The 20920-nt window shown below is 46.9% G+C and overlaps 1 protein-coding gene across 4 annotated transcripts in view; it reads right to left on the reverse strand.

Annotated features, from left to right (window-relative positions):
* Window positions 1-2644, reverse strand: part of STAU1 (staufen double-stranded RNA binding protein 1) — a 79052-nt gene extending 76408 nt beyond the window's left edge. The window contains exon 1 of one of the 4 annotated variants that reach the window (XM_039479552.2): window positions 2392-2644. The gene's annotated coding sequence lies outside the window, so the exon portion shown is untranslated. The remainder of the gene's footprint in view (window positions 1-2391) is intronic. The other 3 variants (XM_039479553.2, XM_039479554.2, XM_039479555.2) reach the window with 3 other exon arrangements.
* Between the last annotated feature and the right edge of the window lie 18276 nt (window positions 2645-20920).

Below are 20920 nucleotides of genomic sequence, written 5' to 3' on the forward strand. Positions count from 1 at the left end.
GATCCACCCGCCTCGGCCTCCCAAAGTGCTGGGATTACAGGCTTGAGCCACCGCGCCCGGCCCAGAATAAAAAACTTTTAAAAAATGGTATTCAAAATACCATTTCCCTATTGCAATATGCCATTGTGATGCAGCAATAGAGGACATGCTTTATACTGCTTGTATACTAGTTGTTTGGTTACGAGGTGTTGTGTTGTTTTGTTTTGAGACGGAGTCTCGCTCTGTCGCCCAGGCTGGAGAGCAGTGGCGCTATCTCTGCTCACTGCAACCTCCGCTTCCCGGGTTCAAGCGATTCTCCTGCCTCAGCCTCCCGAGTAGCTGGGACTACAGGCACCCGCCATCACACCTGGCTAATTTTTGTATTTTTAGTAGAGATGAGGTTTCACCATGTTGGCCAGGATGGTCTCGATCTCCTGACCTCGTGATCCACCCGCCTCCACCTCCCAAAGTGCTGGGATTACAGGTGTGAGCCACTGAGCCCTGCCTGCTTACATGTTTTAAAAGAGCAATTCAGGCCAGGCGCGATGGCAGGCACCTGTAATCCCAGCTACTCAGGAGGTCGAGGCAGGAGAATCGTTTGAACCCGGGAGGCAGGGGTTGCAGTGAGCCGACTGCACTCCAGCCTGGGAGACAACAGTGAGACTCCAGCTCCGGAGGGGAGAAAAAAAAAAAAGACTGTCAGAAAATTCTAGGAAAATGTCAAGAAACAAGGAGGCCACTTTGCCGCATGTGTGTTAAGAGATGGGTATAAATCAAAATATTTTCAGTTCACTAAGGAAATTCAATGCCTACAACGATACAGGAGTATCACTCAAGTAAACACACTCCTTACTCGTATAAAATTTAACATCCATAAGTTGCATTTCCTTAGAGTACACCTATAAAACTAAGTACAAAAATTTTTTAAACCCAGTATCCTTTAATAAAGTTGATGTTCTAAAAATCCCACCTGTCACCAGGATAACCGAAACTGCTCGCTCTACACTCCAACTGTATTTTTAGTTTTTACCTCAACAAGTAGCAACGTAATTTACATTTGGTAAGCACGGATTCCTGAAAGGCCAAAATCAACAAGGAACCTGATTTAACTCTTTCCGCCACGCTCTGAACAATGAAAGCTACAAGCAGAAGAGAAGTATGACCTTAAAAAGGTCCACACGGCCAAAGAACAGTGACAGAACGGACTGAGGCGCGTATCTTCGCGGAACCGAAGAAAACTTCCACACAAGCAATACTGCAACAAGGAGGCGGGGCAAGGGCTTAAAAGGAAAGTCAGCCATCAGGGAGGGGGGAACAAAAGCAAAGCTTCGGTGAAAAAAAACTTAAAAGAGACGTAGAGCAAGAAAAGACAGACAAATCTTTCCACCTTCGTACACCCCCCTTCAAAGCCTGACACACAGCAAGTGCTCCTGATAGGTCTGCTTAACTCAAGCGAAGCTTCTGCCAGCAACTTTCCCAGAAATGGAATGACAAGAAGAAGCTGGATGATGGCGGGGCGGGGGGAAATGGACAGGTTGCTCATCCTGCGGGAGCTGGTGAATATCCTGCAGTCGGCTAAGCCGAGGAAATGGGAAGAAATAGCATCTATCGTTTACAGACTGCCAACTACAGTGTTCCAATTAAGTGTACGCCTCTTTCAGATGTTAACAACTCAAAACAATGCCTAGACATGGGCACGCGGAACACTGCAGCCTCTAAGAAACCCAAACGGATAGGTAGGTCAACTTCTATCCACTCTACCCACTAAATTATCCCTTCATATCACGCTAATAAATTATGCAGACGGTTTATTGGGACACGCTGTGGGTCTGGCACTCTGATAAGCGCTTTACACGCCCCATTTCACTGAACCCTAACAGCCTTAAGAGGCAGGGACGGTGTTAGCAGCCCCTTTTCCAACCAAGACACAAAGAGTTTAAGTGTCTTGCCTAATGGGGCAGAGCCGGGATTGGCACCCGTTTTGGACACCTGGGCCGTGCTTGCTCTTAACCACTAAGCTACAGACCTGGGCAGGCGAGACTGAGAGACTCCAGCTCTCGGGGACCTGAAACGGGGACCCCCCCCACCCCCAGCTCCAGCCCCGGGAATAACTTCGGCATCCCAGCGCGCGCCACGCGGGACGAGGAAAGGCGGCCGCGGCACCTGTTTGTGTCCCCGGCGAGGGCTGGAGCGGATGGGGGCGCCCGGGGGCCAGGCCTCGGGGCGCCCCGAGGCGGGGGGCGCAGGAGGACCCGCCTCCTCCAGGAAGGCCCCGCGGGCTGGAGAGAGGCCCGGGGGAAGGCGGCGGGGTGCGCGGGCCCGCGGAGGCCTAGGCCCCACCCGCCGCCCACTCCCTACCGCCGCGGCGCCAGCGCGGGCCCCGCCAGGCCCGGCCCGGCCCGGCCGTCTCACCTGGCTGCTGCCCCGAGCTCGTCCCCCGGCCGGCGGTCCTGGGCGGCGGCGGCGAGAAGGGGAAGGAAGAAGGAAAAAGGGAGAGGAGGAAGGGACGAAGGGAGGGAAGAGGCGGAGTGGCCACGAAGGAGGCGGGCGCCGCCGGGCCGGGGGGTGGGGGGGGTCAAAGGAAGGGGGAGCCGAGTAAGACGCGGCGGCCGCCGGCGCAAACGCTGAAGAGCCGCTCCGGCGCCCGCAGCACGGCAGGAAGTGACGGGGGAGGGGCCGGTGCCCGCCCCCGGCCCCCGCCCGCCTCCAGGCCCGGCCCCACCCCCACCCGCCGCCAGGACCACAAGTTCCGGCGGGCGCTGCGGCGCAACCTGCGCTCGCAAGGCACGCCGGTAGCCCAGCGGGCGTGGAGCCATGTACCGCCTGAGCCGCGGCGGCCAGCCCTGGGGGCCCCGGGGCCTGCCGGGAATTGTAGTTCTGGTGGGAGTTTCGCGCTGCCTGCTGGACTCGCAGCGGGGCTGGGAAAACCGGCCTGCCTTCTTTCCTCCTCCACTTCCTTTTTCCTTCCTTCTCTCGTTCCTTCCTCTTCTCCTGCCTCTGGCCCTCGTTTCTCTCCTTCCCGCAGTGTTTCTTCCTTCATCTGTAAGTGTTCATTAAATGCTTGCTGTATGCAAGGCATTCCTCCAAGAGCTAGGGATGTAGTGGTGAACAGACAAAAATCCCTGCCCTCGTGGAGCGTACGTTCTTGTGTGAGTAAAACACACAATAAATAAATTTAGAAAATTTGGCTGGGCTCGGCGACTCACGCTTGTAACCCCAGCACTTTGGAAGGCCGAGACTGGCGGATCACGAGGTCTGGAAACTGAGACCATCATGGCCAATATGGTGAAACCCTGTCTCTACTAAAAATACAAAAATTAGGCGGACGTGGTGGCGGGCGCCAGATATCTCAGCTACTCGAGAGGCTGAGACAGGAGAATCGCTCGAAGCAGGGAATCGGAGGTTTCAGTGAGCCGAGATCGCGCCACTGCACTCCGGCCTAGGCGACAGAGCAAGACTCCGTCTCAAAGAAAAAAGAAAATTTATAGTGAGATAAAAGTGCCAGATGGCTATTTCTTTCATCTACAACTAGATAAACGACGTGGGTTTTAGCAGCCATGTTATATGCGAGGTTGGAGGGAGAACAGGGTGGCCAGTAGAGAATCTTGAACTTTTGGGGTCACACTCAGCGAAAATTATGCTCGCGTTGTGAGAGGTCTAGGAAACAGAGTGAGTGAAGGAACTGCAGGTGCACAGGGCTCCTCTCTCCTGCTCACTCGAACTGCTTCCCCGCTATTTAAAATACTTCTCTCTCTCTCTCTCTGTCTCTCCCTCTGTCTCTCTCTGTCTCTCTGTCTCTGTCTCTCTCTCTCTCTCTCTCTCTCTCTCTCAGATATCTCTCAATTTAAAGATTGCTCAATCTCTCTTGCCAAGGGAATATAAATTCAGAATATGAGCGGCTGTGTCTGAAGAGGCCCCTCCAAACGAGGATTTGGCGCCTTATCCAAGCCTGGGAGGACACCTTTCTCTAGACAAGACCTCCTTACCTTGCTTTTTCTGAAGTGCAATGAGACTGAATTTCAGAACACCGAAAATAGTCAAAGGACTTTCACCGTTCCTTTAGTGCCCATCCAAGACAGTACTAAGGAACATTCAGATATTGTCCAGCCTTCCGCTGAAAGTGATCTTTTTTTTTCTTTCTATTTATTTATTTATTTTGATAGAGACAGGGTTTCACCATGTTGGCCAGGATGGTCTCCATCCTTTGACCTCTTGATCCGCCCGCCTCAGCCTCCCGAAGTGCTGGGATTACAGGCATGAGCCACCGCACCTGGCCTCTTTTTTTTCTTTGTAACTTCCAAGCAGTGTGGATCTCATAGCTCCTTGGGTAAAGGAGCAGATGCAGAGAGATCTCCCTAAACCCAAAGCTGGGGTCATGGGCACAATCAGACATCTCATCAAAGGAGGTTTTGCTGTCACCCATGGGGACGAAAGTGGTGGGTCTATGACTTCCAGTCTCAATTTTCTTCCCTCCTACATCTCTTTTTTGTTATTGTTGAGACAGGGTCTCGCTCTATCACCTAACTAGAGTGCAGCGGCATGAATACAGTTCACTGCAGCCTTAACCTCCTGGGCTCAAGAAATCCTCCTACCTCAGTCTCCTGAATAACTGGGATCACAGGCATGCACCACCACACCCAGCTAATTTAATTTTTTTTTTTTTTTTTTTTGAGACGGAGTTTCACTCTTGTTACCCAGGCTGGAGTGCAATGGCAATGGCGGGATCTTGGCTCACCGCAACCTCCGCCGCCTGGGTTCAGGCAATTCTCCTGCCTCAGCCTCCTGAGTTGCTGGGATTACAGGCACGCACCACCATGCCCAGCTAATGTTTTGTATTTTTAGTAGAGACGGGGTTTCACCATGTGACCAGGATGGTCTCCATCTCTTGACCTCGTGATCCACCCACCTCGGCCTCCCAAAGTGCTGGGATTACAGTCATGAGCCACCACACCCGGCCAATTTTAAAATTTTTTATAGAGACAGGGTGTTAGTAAGTTGTCCAGGCTGGTCTCAAACTTCTGGGCTCAAGCAATCCTCTTGCCTCGACCTCCCAAAGTAGTGGGGGGATTATTCCTGGCATGGGACACTGTTCCTGACCAGGAGTGGGTCACTTCGATTTGTTTTCTTCTATTTGTACCTAGAAACTCAGTCAAGTTCTCTTCCAAGGTCCTAAAGACCACTTGACTCTTGCCAAGAATTAAGGAATAATTTTTACTTATCTTGGGAAAAAGATGGAAGCTGTGTGTTCCTGGTTCACAAGAAACTGTGAGCATTAAGTACCTCATGATAAATTCTGTGTATTCCTTCTCACAAGATAAATTATATGCATTTGTGTTAAGGAATGGGGACATGCAAAGCTCGTAAAAGTGCTTTGAGACATTGATTTTTTTTTTTTTTTTTTTTTTTTTTTTTTTTTTTTGAGACAGTCTCACTCTGTTGCCCAGGCTAGAGTGCAATGGTGCAATCTCAGCTCACTCCAACCTCCACCTCCCAGGTTCAAGCGATTTTCGTGCCTCAGCCTCCCAAGTAGCTGGGATTACAGGCATGTGCTACCATACCCGGCTAATTTTTTTTTTTTTTTTTTGAGACGGAGTTTTTGCTTTTCTTACCCAAGCTGGAGTGCAATGGCACGATCTCAGCTCACCGCAACCTCCGCCTCCTGGGTTCAAGCAATTCTCCTGCCTCAGCCTCCTGAGTAGCTGGGATTACAGGCACACGCTACCATGCCCAGCTAATTTTTTGTATTTTTAGTAGAGATGGGGTTTCACCATGTTGACCAGGATGGTCTCGATCTCTTGACCTCGTGATCCACCTGCCTCGGCATCCCAAAGTGCTGGGATTACAGGCTTGAGCCACCGCACCCAGCCACCGGCTAATTTTTTTATTTTTGTGTTTTACTTTTTGAGACAGAGTCTTGCTCTGTGGGCCAGACTGGAGTGCAGTGGTGTGAACTCAGCCCATTGTAACCTCTGCCTCCCAGGTTCAAGCAATGCTCCTGTTTATTGGCCAGGCTGATCTCAAACTCCTGACCTCAGATGATCCACCCACCTCAACCTCCCAAAATTCTGGGATGATAGGCGTAAGCCACCATACCTGGCCTGATAAGTTGATTTTTATCTAAAGATTATACTTTTCTTGGATGGGTGAGGTGGCTCACACCTGTAATACCAGCTACTTGGGAGTCTTGCTCTGTCACCCAGGCTGGAGTGCAGTGGTGCGATCTCGGCTCACTGCAACCTCTGCCTCCTGGGTTCAAGTGATTCTCCTACCTCAGCCTCCCCAGTAGCTGGGAATACAGGCATACACTACCACACCTGGCTAATTTCTGTATGTTAAGTACAGACCGGGTTTCACCATGTTGGCCAGGCTGCTCTTGAACTCCTGATCTCAGGTGATCCACCCGCCTCAGCCTCCCAAACATTGGGATTACAAGCGTGAATGTTAACCTTTGACAAATTATCTGTGTTCCACTCTCATAGCCTCTTAGTAGAACTTTGTACCCTTATAATTTTTCAGTTATCAGTTGAATATATTTATTAGGCTAGGAATAAGTGATCAACTTCCATGACAGCAGAGACTCAGCCTGTCTTAGTCACCATGATGGTCCCTGACCCCTAACACAGTGTTGGGAGACAATAGGTATATGATAAATTACCATAGACTGCTAAAAAAAAAAAATCACAGCCTTGCTTATCTCTGCTAAAGCCCCTAAGAAACAGGGAACACCTGCAAGATTGATTGGTTTATGTCAGGGTCACCTGTCATATGTGTAGCACAGAAAGACAGATTGAGAACTACTTGCTAGCGTAAAGAAGCAATTATCAAGCTTGTTTGATGTAGCCTGATCCCCTAAGGATATATCAAAATCTTAGAGCAAAAATTACAAGACATAAAAATATAATAGGGCTGGTGTGGTGGCTCATGCCTGCAATCCCAGCACTTCGGGAGGCAGAGGTGGGTGGATCGCTTGAGGTTGGGCATTTGAGACCAGCCTGACCAACAAGGTGAAACCCCATCTCTACTAAACAAACAGCTGGGACTACAGGTGGTACACACCTGTAGTCCCCGCTACTCGGGAGTCTGAGGCAGGCAAATCCCTTGAACCTGAGAGGCAGAGATTTCAGTGAGCTGGGAGCACACCACTGCCCTCCAGCCTGGGTGACAGCGAGATTCCATCTCAACAAAACAAGGCAAAAAAGATGATGGAAGACCCCATTTACAAAGCAGTGGAAAAAGAAAAATACATAGAAATAAACTTTGCCAGAAATATGCATTATCTGTGTGAAGAAAAAAATTTTAATCCTGCAAAAGGATACGGAAAAAGACTTGAACAAAGAGAAATATAGGCTATGTTCTTGGCTAGGAAGGCTCCATCTGCATCAGTAAGATGTCAGTTGATCAACAGGGAGAAACCCCGTCTCTACTAAAAATACAAAATTAGCTGGGCATGGTAGCGCATGCCTATAATCCCAGCTACTCAGGAGGCTGAGGCAGGAGAATTGCTTGAACCCAGAAGAGGGAGGTTGCCATGAGCTAAGATTGCACCATTGTACTCCAGCCTGGGAAACAAGAAGGAAACTCCATCTCAAAAAAAAAGGAAGAAGAAGATACCAGTTGATCAAGACATTGAAGGACCGCCTGGGCAACATGACAAAATCCCAACTCTACAAATAAAGTACAGAAAAAATTAGCCAAGTGTGGTGGCATGTGCCTGTGGTCCCAGCTACTTGGGGAATGAAGTGGGAGGATTGCTTGAGCCCAGGAGGTCAAGGTGGCAATGAGCTGTGATTGTACCACTGCACTCCAGACTTGGAGTGAGACCCTGACTGAAAAAATACATTAACATTTTAAAAGATATTGAGTGAGATCCCAAGAAAAGAAAAATACAATCAGGATTTTGTTTTGGAACTATACAGGCCATGTCTAAAGTCTTATGGAAAAATTAGTAAGAAAATATAGCCAGCCGAGCGTAGTGGCACATGCCTGTAATCCCAGCACTTTGGGAGGCCAAGGCGGGCAAATCACAAGGTCAGGAGTTCGAGACCAACCTGGCCAATATGGTGAAACCCCATCTCTTCTAAAAATACAAAACTTAGCTGAGTGTGGTGGTAAGCGCCTATAGTCCCAGCTACTCAGGAGGCTGAGGCAGGCGAATAGCTTGAATCCAGGAGGTGGAGGTTGCAGTGAGCTGAGATGGCACCACTGTACTCCACCCTGGGTGACAAAGCAAGACTCTGTCTCAAAATAAATAAATAAATAAATAAATAAATAAAATATAGCTAAGAAGTGTCTGCACTTTCTGAAAACTCCTGACCAAATAGCAAACATACTATAAAGAATTACTAATTAAAATAATTAGACGTTAGTGCCTGGTTAGTTCCACAATCAAAGAGCTCTTTCCAGATAGACACAAACACATGTATGAATTTAATACTCAGTAAAAGTGGTATTTCAAGGCCAGGCGCAGTGACTTACGCCTGTAAAATCAGCACTTTGGAAGGCCGAAGTGGGCAGATCACTTGAGGTCAAGAGTTCAAGACCAGCCTGGGCAACATGGTGAAACCCCATCTCTACTAAAAATACAAAAGTTAGCTGGATGTGGTGGTGCACACCTATAATCCCAGCTACTGGGAAGGCTGAGGCAAGAGAATCACTTGAACCTGGAAAGTGGAGGTTGCAGTGAGCTGAGATCATACCACTGCACTCCAGCCTAGACTACAGAGCAAGACTCCATCTCAAAAAAAAAAAAAAGTTAGGCTGGGTGTGGTGGCACGTGCCTGTAATCCCAGCACTTTGGAAGGCTGAGGCGGGCAGATCAAGAGGTCAGGAGATCAAGACCATCCTAGCCAACATGGTTAAACCCTGTCTCAACTAAAAATACACAAATTAGCCAGTCGTGGTGGCGTGCACCTATAATCCTAGCTACTCAGGAGGCTGAGGCAGGAGAATCGCTTGAACCTGGGAGGCCGAGGTTGCCTGAGATTGCGCCACTGCACTCCAGCCAGTGCCACACAGAGCAAGACTCCATCTCAAAAAACAAACAAAAAAAATAGCCAGGTGTGAGGTATGGTGGCACATGCCTGTAATCCCAGCTCATTGTTTGAACCCAGCAGCCAAAGGTTGCAGTGAGCAGTGATGGTGTGACAGTACCCCAGCCTGGGTGACAGCGAGATTCTGTCTCAAAAAAGAAAAAAAAAAGAAGCAACAACGTGAATTCAAGGATATTAACAGAAGCACAGTTTGTAATAGCAGAAGTTTAGAAATAACATCAATATCCATTAACCTAAGACTGGCTAAATAAGTCATGACACAGTGTTACAATGGAATAATGATCAGTGGTTAAGAAAAAGTAAATTGCCGGGCGTGGTGGCTCAAGCCTGTAATCCCAGCACTTTGGGAGGCTGAGGCGGGTGGATCACGAGGTCAGGAGATCGAGACCATCCTGGTCAACACGGTGAAACCCAGTCTCTACTAAAAATACAAAAAATTAGCCGGGCATGGTGGCGCGTGCCTCTAATCCCAGCTACTCACGAGGCTGAGGCAGGAGAATTGCCTGAACCCAGGAGGCAGAGGTTGCAGTGAGCCGAGATTGCTCCATTGCACTCCAGCCTGGGTAACAAGAGCGAAACTCTGTCTCAAAAAAAAAAAAAGAAAAACTAAATTAAAACAAGGAAAGACACTGTAAAGAGAATAAAAAAGCAAGCCGCGATTTGAAGAAAATCTTGTCAACCAGGCTGGAGTGCAATGGCATGATTTTGGCTCACTGCAAACTCCACCTCCTGGGTCCAAGCGATTTTCCTGCCTCAGCCTCCTGAGTAGCTGGGATTACAGGCACGTGCCACCACACCCAGCTAATATTTGTATTTTTGGTAGAGACGGGGTTTCAGCATGTTGGCCAGGCTGATCTCAAACTCCTGACCTCAGGTGATCTACCTGCCTCAGCCTCCCAAAGTGCTGTGATTACAGGTGTGAGCCACCACACCTGGCCTACTTTTTTTTTTTTTTAGACAGAGTCTCACTCCTTTACTCTGTCCCTCAGGATGGAGTGTGGTGGCATGATCTCTGCTCACTGCAAACTTCACCTCGCAGGCTCAAGCAATCCTCCTCTCACTTCAGCCTCCTGAGTAGCTGGGGCCATACTTGTGCATGCCAGGCTAATTTTTGTATTTTTTGTTGTGTACTTTAAAATTTTATAGAAATGGGATCATGTTATTTGAATTATTCTATGACTTGCTTTTTTCCCTTGAACATTACACTCTGAATGGTTCATCCATATTTATACATGTAGTTCTATTTTGTTGATTTTCAATGCTGTACAGTACGCCAACAAATAGATACGCCGTTTTATATTTACCTCATTTACGTTGGTGTCCTTTGTTGCTATAGTAAACAATGCTGCTGTCAACATCCTTGCATATCTCCTCATGCAATTGGTGGATTTTACATTATATATTATATATAGTATGTATATATACATATATATGTTTATATATATACACATATATATATTTATATATATTTTTTTCTTTTGATATGGAGTCTCACTCTGTCGTCCAGGCTGGAGTGTAGTGGTGCCATCTCGGCTCACTGCAACCTCTGCCTCCCAGGTTCAAGTGATTCTTCTGCCTCAGCCTCCCAAGTAGCTGGAATTCAGATGCCTGCCACCACACCTGGCTAATCTTTCTTTCTTTCTTTTTTTTTTTTTTTTAAATGGGGTTTCACCATGATGGTCAGGCTGGTCTTGAACTCCTGACCTCAGGTGATCCACCCACCTCAGCCTCCCAAAGTGCTAGGATTACAGGCATGAGCCACCGCGCTCAGCCTGACTTTTGTATTTTTTATTAGAGACAGGGTCTCCCCAGGTTGGCCACACTCCTGACCTCAGGTGATCCACCTTTCTCAGCCTCCCAAAGTGCTGGGATTACAGGAGTGAGCCACTGTGCCTGACACTTTTTTTTTTTTTTTTTTTGAGATGGAGTTTCGCACTTGTTACCCAGGCTGGAGCGCGATGGCGCGATCTCGGCTCACCGCAATCTCCGCCTCCTGGGTTCAGGCAATTCTCCTGCCTCAGCCTCCTGAGTAGCTGGGATTACAGGCATTGCCACCATGCCCAGCTAATTTTTTTTATTTTTATTTTTAGAAGAGACGGGGTTTCACCATGTTGACCAGGATGGTCTCGATCTCTTGACCTTGTGATCTACCCACCTCAGCCTCCCAAAGTGCTGGGATTACAGGCTTGAGCCACCGCGCCCGGCTTGTCCGACACATATTTTAATATTTTTTATTGGCTTCTTCCCAAGGTAACCATGATGTACCTTTTACTAAGGGCTATCTTACCTGTTGACTTTTCATAGATCTACTACTTGTAGATATAACTTATAATAACTTTATTCACGTCCTTATAGACCTTGGGAAAGTGAGGCATTACCGTCACTCACTTAATCACTCAACAGATAGATGTTACTGAGCCTTAATTATGTCAGGCACTAGAATACTGAGATGAACAACACAAAAAGGACCCTACTCTCAAAAGGTTACATTAAGAGCCTGTCTCTTTTTACTCCTGATCTTTTTCTTTTTCTTTCTTTTCTTTTCTTTTCTTTTTTTTTTTTTTTTTTTTTGAGACAGAGTCTCACTCTATCACCAAGGCTGGAGCGCAGTAGCACAATCTTGGCTCACTGCAACCTCCGACTCCCAGGTTGAAGTGATTCTCCTGCCTCGGAACTCCCGAGTAGCTGGGATTACAGGCACCTGCCACCACGTACAGCTAATTTTTTGTATTTTTAGTAGAAACACGGTTTTGCCATGTTGGCCTGGCTAGTCTCAAACTCCTGACCTCATATGATCCACCCACCTCGGTCTTTCAAAGTGCTGGGATTACAGGTGTGAGCCACCATGCCCACCCCAGTCTTGGTCTTTTTCTCCACCCACTGTCATAAAAAAAACTCTTCACAAGATTTTGTACAGAAATATTATGGGCTTTGTCAGGCGTGGTGGCTCATGCCTGTAATCCCAGCACTTTGGGAACCTCAGGTGGGTGGATCACAAGGTCAGGAGGTCAAGACCAGTCTGCCCAATACGGTGAAACCCCATGTCAACTAAAAATGTACAAAAATTAGCCAGGCGTCGTGGCATGAGCCTGTAGTCCCAGCTACTTGGGAGGCTGAGGTTGCAGTGAGCCGAGATCATGCTACTGAACCGCAGCCTGGGTGACAGAGAGAGACTCCATCTCAAAAAATAAAAAATATTATGGGCTCAAGGGTAATTGAGGAGAGAAGCAGTAATCATGAGTTCATTCTAGGTCAACAAGATAGCCCCTGTTGGCTTAGCTGACCTGGTTATTTCTTAAATTTAATACCAAGTAACCCAATGGGAAAAGCAAATCCTTCGCTATATAAGTTTAAAACGTATTTTCATATTATACTGGAGGCAGAAGGCTAAAGGGAGTTATTCTCTTCATAATGTTGGTGAGCATTTTGGTCACGCAAAATAGCTTTTGGCTTTGTGCAAGTTACTTCTCATTACGCACACAAGTGCTCTTGTTATATCCAAATATTGCTTGGTCTCTAGATAATTTCTATGCTTTATGACAATTTTAAAATTAATTTTTTTTGAGATGGAGTCTAGATCTGTTGACAGGATGGAGTGCAGTGGCGCAATCTTGGCTCATTGCAACCTCTGCCTCCCGGGTTCAAGTGATTCTCTTGCCTCAGCCTCCCAAGTAGCTGGGATTACAAGCACATGCTGCCACACATACTTGTAATCCCCAAAATACTAATTTTTGTATTTTTAGTACAGATGGGATTTCACCATGTTGGCCAGGATAGTCTCAATCTCCTGACCTAGTGATCTGCCCACACCGGCCTCCCAAAGTGCTGGGATTACAGGCATAGGCCACCGTACCTGGCCAAAATTAATTTTCTTAATCAAAGTAATAAGTGTTCCTAGTTTAGAGAATCAAATAGGCCGGGCGTGGTGGCTCAGGCCTGTAATCCAAGCACTTTGGAGGCCAAGATGGGTGGACCACCTGAGGTCGGGTGTTCAATCAAGACCAGCCTGACCAACGTGGTGAAACCCTGTCTTTAAAAAAAAGATAGAGGCTGGGCGCGGTGGCTCAAGCCTGTAATCCCAGCACTTTGGGAGGCCAAGGCAGGTGGATCACGAGGTCAAGAGATCGAGATTGAGATCATCCTGGTCAACATGGTGAAACCCCGTCTCTACTAAAAATACAAAAAATTAGCTGGGCGTGGTGGCGCGTGCCTGTTATCCCAGCTACTTAGGAGGCTGAGGCAGGAGAATTGCCTGAACCCTGGAGACGAAGGTTGCGGTGAGCCAAGATTGTGCCATTGCGCTCCAGCCTGGGTAACAAGAGTGAAACTCCATCTCAAAAAGAAGAGAGAGAGAATAAAATAATTTTAAAAAGCTTATCATGAAAAACAATGTCTACTCAACTCGTCCTCTTGGCATCTTGCTTCTGTTTTTTTCTGTCTTGCTCTGTCACCCAGGCTAGATAGAGTGCAGTGGCGTGGTCATGGTTCACTGTAGCCTCAACCTCCTGAACTCAAGTGATCTGCCCAAAATGCTGGGATTATAGGAGTGAGCCACCATGCCTGGCCAACATAGCAAGACCCTGCCTCTATTAAAAATAAATAAATGAATAAATACTGGCCAGGCGCAGTGGCTCATGCCTATAATCGCAGCACTCTGGGAGGCCAAGGCAGGTGGATCACCTGAGGTCAGGAGTTCCAGACCAGCCTGGCCAACATGGTGAAACCCCTTCTCTAAAAAAAAAAAAAATACAAAAAATTAGCTGGGCATGGTGGCAGGCACCTGTAATCCCAGCTACTTGGGAGGCTAAGGCAGGAGAATCACTTGACTCCAGGATGCAGAGGTTGCAGTGAGTCAAGATTGCACCATTGCACTCCAGCCTGGGTAACAACAGCAAAACTCTGTCTCAAATATAGAGAGATAGATAGATAGATAGATAGATAGATAGATAGGCAGATAGATTTAAAATAAAATAATTTTTTTTGAGACAGAGTCTCACTGTGTTACCCAAGCTGGACTGCAGTGGCATGATCTTGGCTTACTGCAACCTCTACCTCCCACAGGAGGTGCCTCAGCCTCCCGAGTAGCTAGGACTACAGGCATGCGACACCATGCCCAGCTAATATGTTTGTATTTTTTAGTACAGATGGGGTTTCACTATGTTGGCCAGGCTGGTCTTCAACTCCTGACCTCATGATCTGCCTGCCTTAGCCTCCCAAAGTGCTGGGATTCCAGGGATGAGCCACCACACCTGGCCAAAATTTTTTTGTTTGGAGATAGAGTCTCACTCTGTCACTAGGCTGGAGTGCAGTAGCAAGATCTTGGCTCACTGCAATCTCTGCCTCCCAGGTTTAAGCGATTCTCCTGCCTCAGCCTCCCAAGTAGCTGGGTTTATAGGCACGAGCCACCACACCCAGCTAATTTTTGTATTTTTAGTAGAGACAGGGTTTTACCATGTTGGCCAGGATGGTCTTGATCTCCAAACCTCATGATCCGCCTGCTTCAGCCTCCCAAAGTGCTATGATGACAGATGTGAGCCACAGTGCCCAGCCAAAAAAATAATTTTTTTTTTTTTTTGAGACGGAGTTTCGCTCTTGCTGCCCAGGCTGGAGTGCAATGGCACGATCTCGGCTCACCGCAACCTCCGCCTCCTGGGTTCAGGCAATTCTCCTGCCTCAGCCTCCTGAGTAGCTGGGATTACAGGCATGTGCCACCATGCCCAGCTAATTTTCTGTATTTTTAGTAGAGACGGGGTTTCACCATGTTGACCAAGATGGTCTTGATCTCTTGACCTCGTGATCCACCTGCCTCGACCTCCCAAAGTGCTGGGTTACAGGCGTGAGCCACCACACCCAGCCTGCAAATGGGTTTTTAAATTACTGAACTAAGTCTGTTTGGGGTTGTAAGTGACCAAGAGAATTTTTTGTTGTTGTTTAAGATGGAGTGTCGCTCTGTCACCCAGGCTGGAGTGCAGTGGCATGATCTCGGCTCACCGTAACCTCTGCCTCCCAGATTCAAGTGAGTCTCCCATCGCAGCCTCCTGAGTAGCTGGAATTACAGGCCCAGCTAATTGGTTTTTTTTTTTTTTTTTTTTTTTTTGTATTTTTAGTTGAGATGGGGTTTCACCATGTTGGCCAGGCTGGTCTCAAATTCCTGACCTCAAGTGATCTGCCTGCCTTGGCCTCTCAAAGTGCTGGTATTACAGGCATGAGCCACCACATCTGGCCCAAGAGAATTTTATGATCTGAGAGTCACTAAGAAAGCAATGGTCTGGGGAGGCCGAGGCAGGAGCATTGCTTGAGGCTAGGAGTTCAAAACAAGCCTGGGTAACATAGTGAGATTGTCTCTTATTTATTTATTTATTGACAGTGTCTTACTCTGTCACCCATGCTGGAGTGCAGTGGTGCAATCTCGCCTCACTGCAACTTCTGCCTCCCAGGTTCAAGCAATTCTCCCACCTCAGCCTACTGAGAAGCTGAGATTACAGGCATACACCACCACACCCAGCTAATTTTTGTATTTTTAGTAGAGACGTGGTTTCACCAAGTTGGCCAGGTTGGTCTCAAACTTGGCTCAAGTGATCTGCCCACCTCGACCTCCCAAAGTGCTATGGTTACAGGTGTGAACCACTGCACCTGACCCTGTCTCTATCTAAAAAAAAAAAAAAAAAAAAAAGCCATGGGACTTACCGTAGATTTCATTTCATTCAAGGTATATGAAAGAACTGCATTCCCAGAGACAAACTGAACATGCAAAGAATAATCTTGTTTTCAGACGGGCACAGTGGCTCACACCTGTAATCCCAGCTCTTTAGGAGGCTGAGGTGGGCAGATCACAAGGTCAGGAGTTCGAGACCAGCCTGGCCAATATGGTGAAACCTGGTCTCTACTAAAAATACAGAAATTAGCTGTGTGTGGTGGTGCACGCCTGTAGTCCCAGCTACTAGGGAGGTTGAGGCAGGAGAATCTCTTGAACCTGGGAGGTGGAGGCTGCAGTGAGATAAGATCATGCCACTGCACTCCAGCCTGGGTAACAGAGCGAGACTCTGTCTTAGAAATAAAAACAAAAACAACTTGTTTTCTGCCTACACCCTATGCATGGGTCCCACCTGATCAATAAATTGGCTGGACAACATAGTGAAACCCCATCTCTATAGTTAAAAAAAAAAAAAAAAAAAAAGGAAGGCCAGGCATGGTGCTTCCCACCTGTAATCTCACACTTTTTTTTTTCTGAGGCCAAGGCAGGTGGATCACATGAGGTCAGGAGTTCGAGACCACCCTGGCTAACATGGTGAAACCCCATTACAGTACTACTAAAAATAGAAAATTTAGCCAGACAAGGTGGTAGATGCCTGATAAACCCAGCTACTTGGAGGTTGAGGCAGAAGGATAACTTGAACCTGGGAGGCAGAGGTCACAGTGTATTGAGATCACACCATTGCACTACAGCCTGGGCAACAACAACAAAATTCCATCTCAGAAAATATATATAATAATTTAAAAAAATAGGCTGGGCACGGTGGCTCAAGCCTGTAATCCCAGCACTTTGGGAGGCCGAGGCGGGTGGATCACGAGGTCAAGAGATCGAGACCATCCTGGTCAACATGGTGAAACCCCGTCTCTACTAAAAATAAAAATTAGCTGGGCATGGTGGCATGTGCCTGTAATCCCAGCTACTCAGGAGGCTGAGGCAGGAGAATTGCCTGAACCCAGGAGGCGGAGGTTGCGGTGAGCCGAGATCGCGCCATTGCACTCCAGCCTGGGTAACAAGAGCGAAACTCCGTCTCAAAATAAAATAAAATAAAATAAATAAATTGGCTATGCTTAGTTTTCTGTGTATTTATCTCTGATTGGCATGGATTCCCCTCCAGACCAGTTGGGCAGCTATGGCATTATGTCTTGCTTTAGCCTCTTTCCTGGGCTGGATCTCCCGTTTCCTGAATTCCATGAGTTCCTTTTGCATAGTTTTCTAACTCATGCTCCACTCATTTCCCAACAAAGGGTCAGAGAAGAGAAAATCTGGACACTACACATCTGGAAATGTTTTTCCGTTCTCACACTTCATGGATAATTTAGCTGGGTATACAATGCTAGGTTAGAAATCATTGTCCTTCAGGAATGAAATTTTTTCTTATTCCAGGGGGCAAATATGCTTCTTAGCGACTTTACACATGGATAGGAAACCAACTTTTTTCTTCCTCCTGTTCTCTCTCTCCTTTTTTTCCTCCTTCTCCTCCTTGTGTTTGGTAGTGGCAGGGGAAAATTCTACATCACTAGGTTTTCAAACTCTAGAGCTGTCAAAAAGCACACAGCTGTTTTCCAAACACAGACTTGTATTTACATAGCAGAAAACGGACTTGGCACTTACACTTTGCATATTGTTTGAATTACTGTTAACAGGGAGAGCAGGGTTATGTAATCATGTCTGGCTTTTCTTGGTTGAAAAATTTGTGCTCGTATTTTCGTAAATGGTAAAATGACTTTTCTATTATCCTCAATACTGCAACTCTTCCTTTTAATTTTTTCTTTTTAGAAATTATATATTGAGGTGAATTCATGTAATATAAAATTAGCCATTTCACAGTGAACAATTCAGTGACATTTGGTACATTCACAATGTTATGCAACCACAATCTCTATCTGGTTCCAAAATGTTTTAATCACTCCAAAAGGAAACCTGGCATTCATTAAGCAGTTAATCCCTACCCCCCAATTATCTGATTCCCAAAATCTCTGGCAACTACCAATCTGCTTCCTGTTTACCTAAAGAAGTTACCTATTCTAGATAATCAATATGAATGGAATCAAATAATATGCAACCTTTGGTGTCTGGCTTCTACTACTTAGCATAATGTTTCTGAGGTTCATCTACAATGTAGCATGTATCTCATTTCATTCTTTTTTTTTTTTTTTTTTTTTCTGGAGATAGAGTTTTGCTCTTGTTGCCCAGGTTGGAGTGCAATGGCACGAACTCAGCTTACCACAACATCTGCCTCCCAGGTTCAAGCAATTCTGCCTCAGCCCCCCAAGTAGCTGGCATGACAGGCATGCACCACCACGCCTGGCTAATTTATTTTTAGTAGAGACAGGGTTTCTCCATGTTGATAAGGCTGGTCTCAAACTCCCAACCTCAGGTAATCCGCCCATCTCGGTCTCCCAAAGTGCTGGGATTACAGACATGAGCCACCTCACCTGGACTTTTCTTTCTTTTTCTTTTTTTTTTTTTTTTTTGAGGTGGAGTTTTCGCTCTTGTTACCCAGGCTGGAGTGCAATGGCGCGATCTCGGCTCACCGCAACCTCCGCCTCCTGGGTTCAGGCAATTCTCCTGCCTCAGCCTCCTGACTAGCTGGGATTACAGGCACGCACCACCATGCCCAGCTAATTTTTTTTTTTTTTTTTTTTGAGACGGAGTTTTGCTCTTATTACCCAGGCTGGAGTGCAATGGCGCGATCTCGGCTCACCGCAACCTCCGCCTCCTGGGCTCAGGCAATTCTCCTGCCTCAGCCTCCTGTGTAGCTGGGATTACAGGCATGTGCCGCCATGCCCAGCTAATTTTTTGTATTTTTTTAGTAGAGACGGGGTTTCACCATGTTGACCAGGATGGTCTCGATCTCTTGACCTCGTGATCCACCCGCCTCGGCCTCCCAAAGTGCTAGGATTAAGGCTTGAGCCACCGCGCCCGGCTTCAGCTAATTTTTTTGTATTTTTAGTAGAGACAGGGTTTCACCATGTTGACCAGGATGGTCTCGATCTCTCGACCTCGTGATCCACCCGCCTTGGCCTCCCAAAGTGCTGGGATTACAGGCTTGAGCCACCGCGCCCGGCGGCCTTTTCTTTCTTTCTTTTTTTTTTTTTAAATAGAGACAGGGTCTCTCTATGTTCTCCAGGCTGGAGTGCAGTGGCTATTCATAGGCACAATCATAGCACAATGCAGTCTTGGGCTTCTGCCTCAGTCTCCTTTTTTCCTTTTCCTTTTTCTTTTGGAAACATAGTCTAGTTTTGTTGCCCAGTCTGGAGTGCAACGGTGTGATATTGGCTCACTGCCGCCTCCACCTCTCGGGTTCAAGTGATTCTCATTCCTCAGTCTCCCACATAGCTGGAATTACAGGTACATGCCACCATGCCCTACTGATTTTTATATTTTCAGTAGAGATGGGATTTTACCATCTTGGCCAGGCTGGCTCTCGAGATATGCTCATTCTGTGTTCACTTTTTTGAAAAACTACCAAACTGTTTTCCACAGCAAGCTAACCATTTTATATCCCCACTGGCAACGTACAAGGGTTCAATGTTCACATATTCATGAACAGTTGTTATTTTTGGTTTTGTTTTGTTTTGAGACAGGGTCTTACTCTGTCATCCAGTCTGGAGTGCAGTGGCGCAATCATGGCTTGGTGCAGCCTCAACCTCTTCAGACTCAGGTGATCCTCCCACCTCAGTCTCCTGAGTAGCTGGGACTGCAAGTACATACCACCATGCCTTGCTAATTTTGTACTTTTTGAAGAGACAGAGTTTTGCCATGTTGTCCAGGCTGGCCTCCAACTCCTGAGCTCAAGTGATGCCCTTTCCTCGGCCTCCCAAAGTTCTGGGATTACAGGCATGAGTCACCAGCCCAGCTGAGCATCTTTTCGTGTGCTTTTTGGCCACTTGTGTATCTTCTTTGGAGAAATTGTTTATTTTTCCAGCTTCATTGAGGTATAATTAACAAATTGTGCATAATTCAAGGTATACAATGTCACGATTGAATATACATGTACATTGGGAAATGATTGCCACAATCAAATTAACATACCCATCACCACACATAGTTACCATCTTTTGGATAAAGGCTTATTCAAGGTCTTTTCCTATTTTTTCATTGAGTTGTTTGGTTTTTTTGGTGTTGAGTTGCTAAAGTTGTTTATATTTTCTGGATATTCCCTTTAAAAACTGAAGCTACTGGAATTTCTACTGTTGTAATATCAGGCAATATATGTTACCCAATGTGAGCGCAGCCATTGTTGCTTAACAATAGCCATTTCTCGAATTTTTTTGAGACAGAGTCTTACTCTGTCACCCAGGCTAGAGTGCAGTGACACGATAGTGGCTCACTGCATCCTCCACCTCCTGAGCTCAGCAGTCCTCCCACCTCAGCCTCCTGAGTAGCTGGGAAAATAGGCACACCCTACCATGTTTGGCTAATATTTGTATTTTTTGTAGAAATGGGGGTTTCACTATGTTGCCCAGGCTCATTTCTCAATTTTTTTTTTTTTTTTTTTTTTTTTTTTGAGACGGAGTTTCGCTCTTGTTACCCAGGCTGGAGTGCAATGGCGCGATCTCGGCTCACTGCAACCTCCGCCTCCCGGGTTCAGGCAATTCTCCTGCCTCAGCCTCCTAAGTAGCTGGGATTACAGGCACGCGCCACCACGCCCAGCTAATTTTTTTTTTGTATTCTTAGTAGAGACGGGGTTTCACCATGTTGACCAGGATGGTCTCGATCTCTTGACCTCGTGATCCACCCGCCTCGGCCTCCCAAAGTGCTGGGATTACAGGCTTGAGCCACCGCGCCCGGCCTCAATTTTTAAATTGTAATAGGCTCCTTTGTTTTTTGAAAATTATGTGTCCATAAAAGAAATAAAAATAGCCAGGCATGGTGGCTCACATCTCTAATCCCAGCACTTTGGGAGGCTGAGACGGGCGGATCACCTGAGGTCAGGAGTTCAAGACCAGCTTGGCCAACATGGTGAAACCCTATCTCTACTAAAAACACAAAAAATGTAGCCAGGCAAGGTGGCAGGTGTCTGTAATCCCAGCTGCTAGAGAGGATGAAGGAGAATCGCTTGAACCTAGGAGTTGGAGGCTACAGTGAGCTGAGACCTCGCCATTGCACCCCAGCCTGGGAAACGAGCAAAACT

Source organism: Saimiri boliviensis, chromosome 9 (genome assembly GCF_048565385.1).
Source record: "Saimiri boliviensis isolate mSaiBol1 chromosome 9, mSaiBol1.pri, whole genome shotgun sequence".
Lineage (NCBI taxonomy): Eukaryota > Metazoa > Chordata > Mammalia > Primates > Cebidae > Saimiri > Saimiri boliviensis.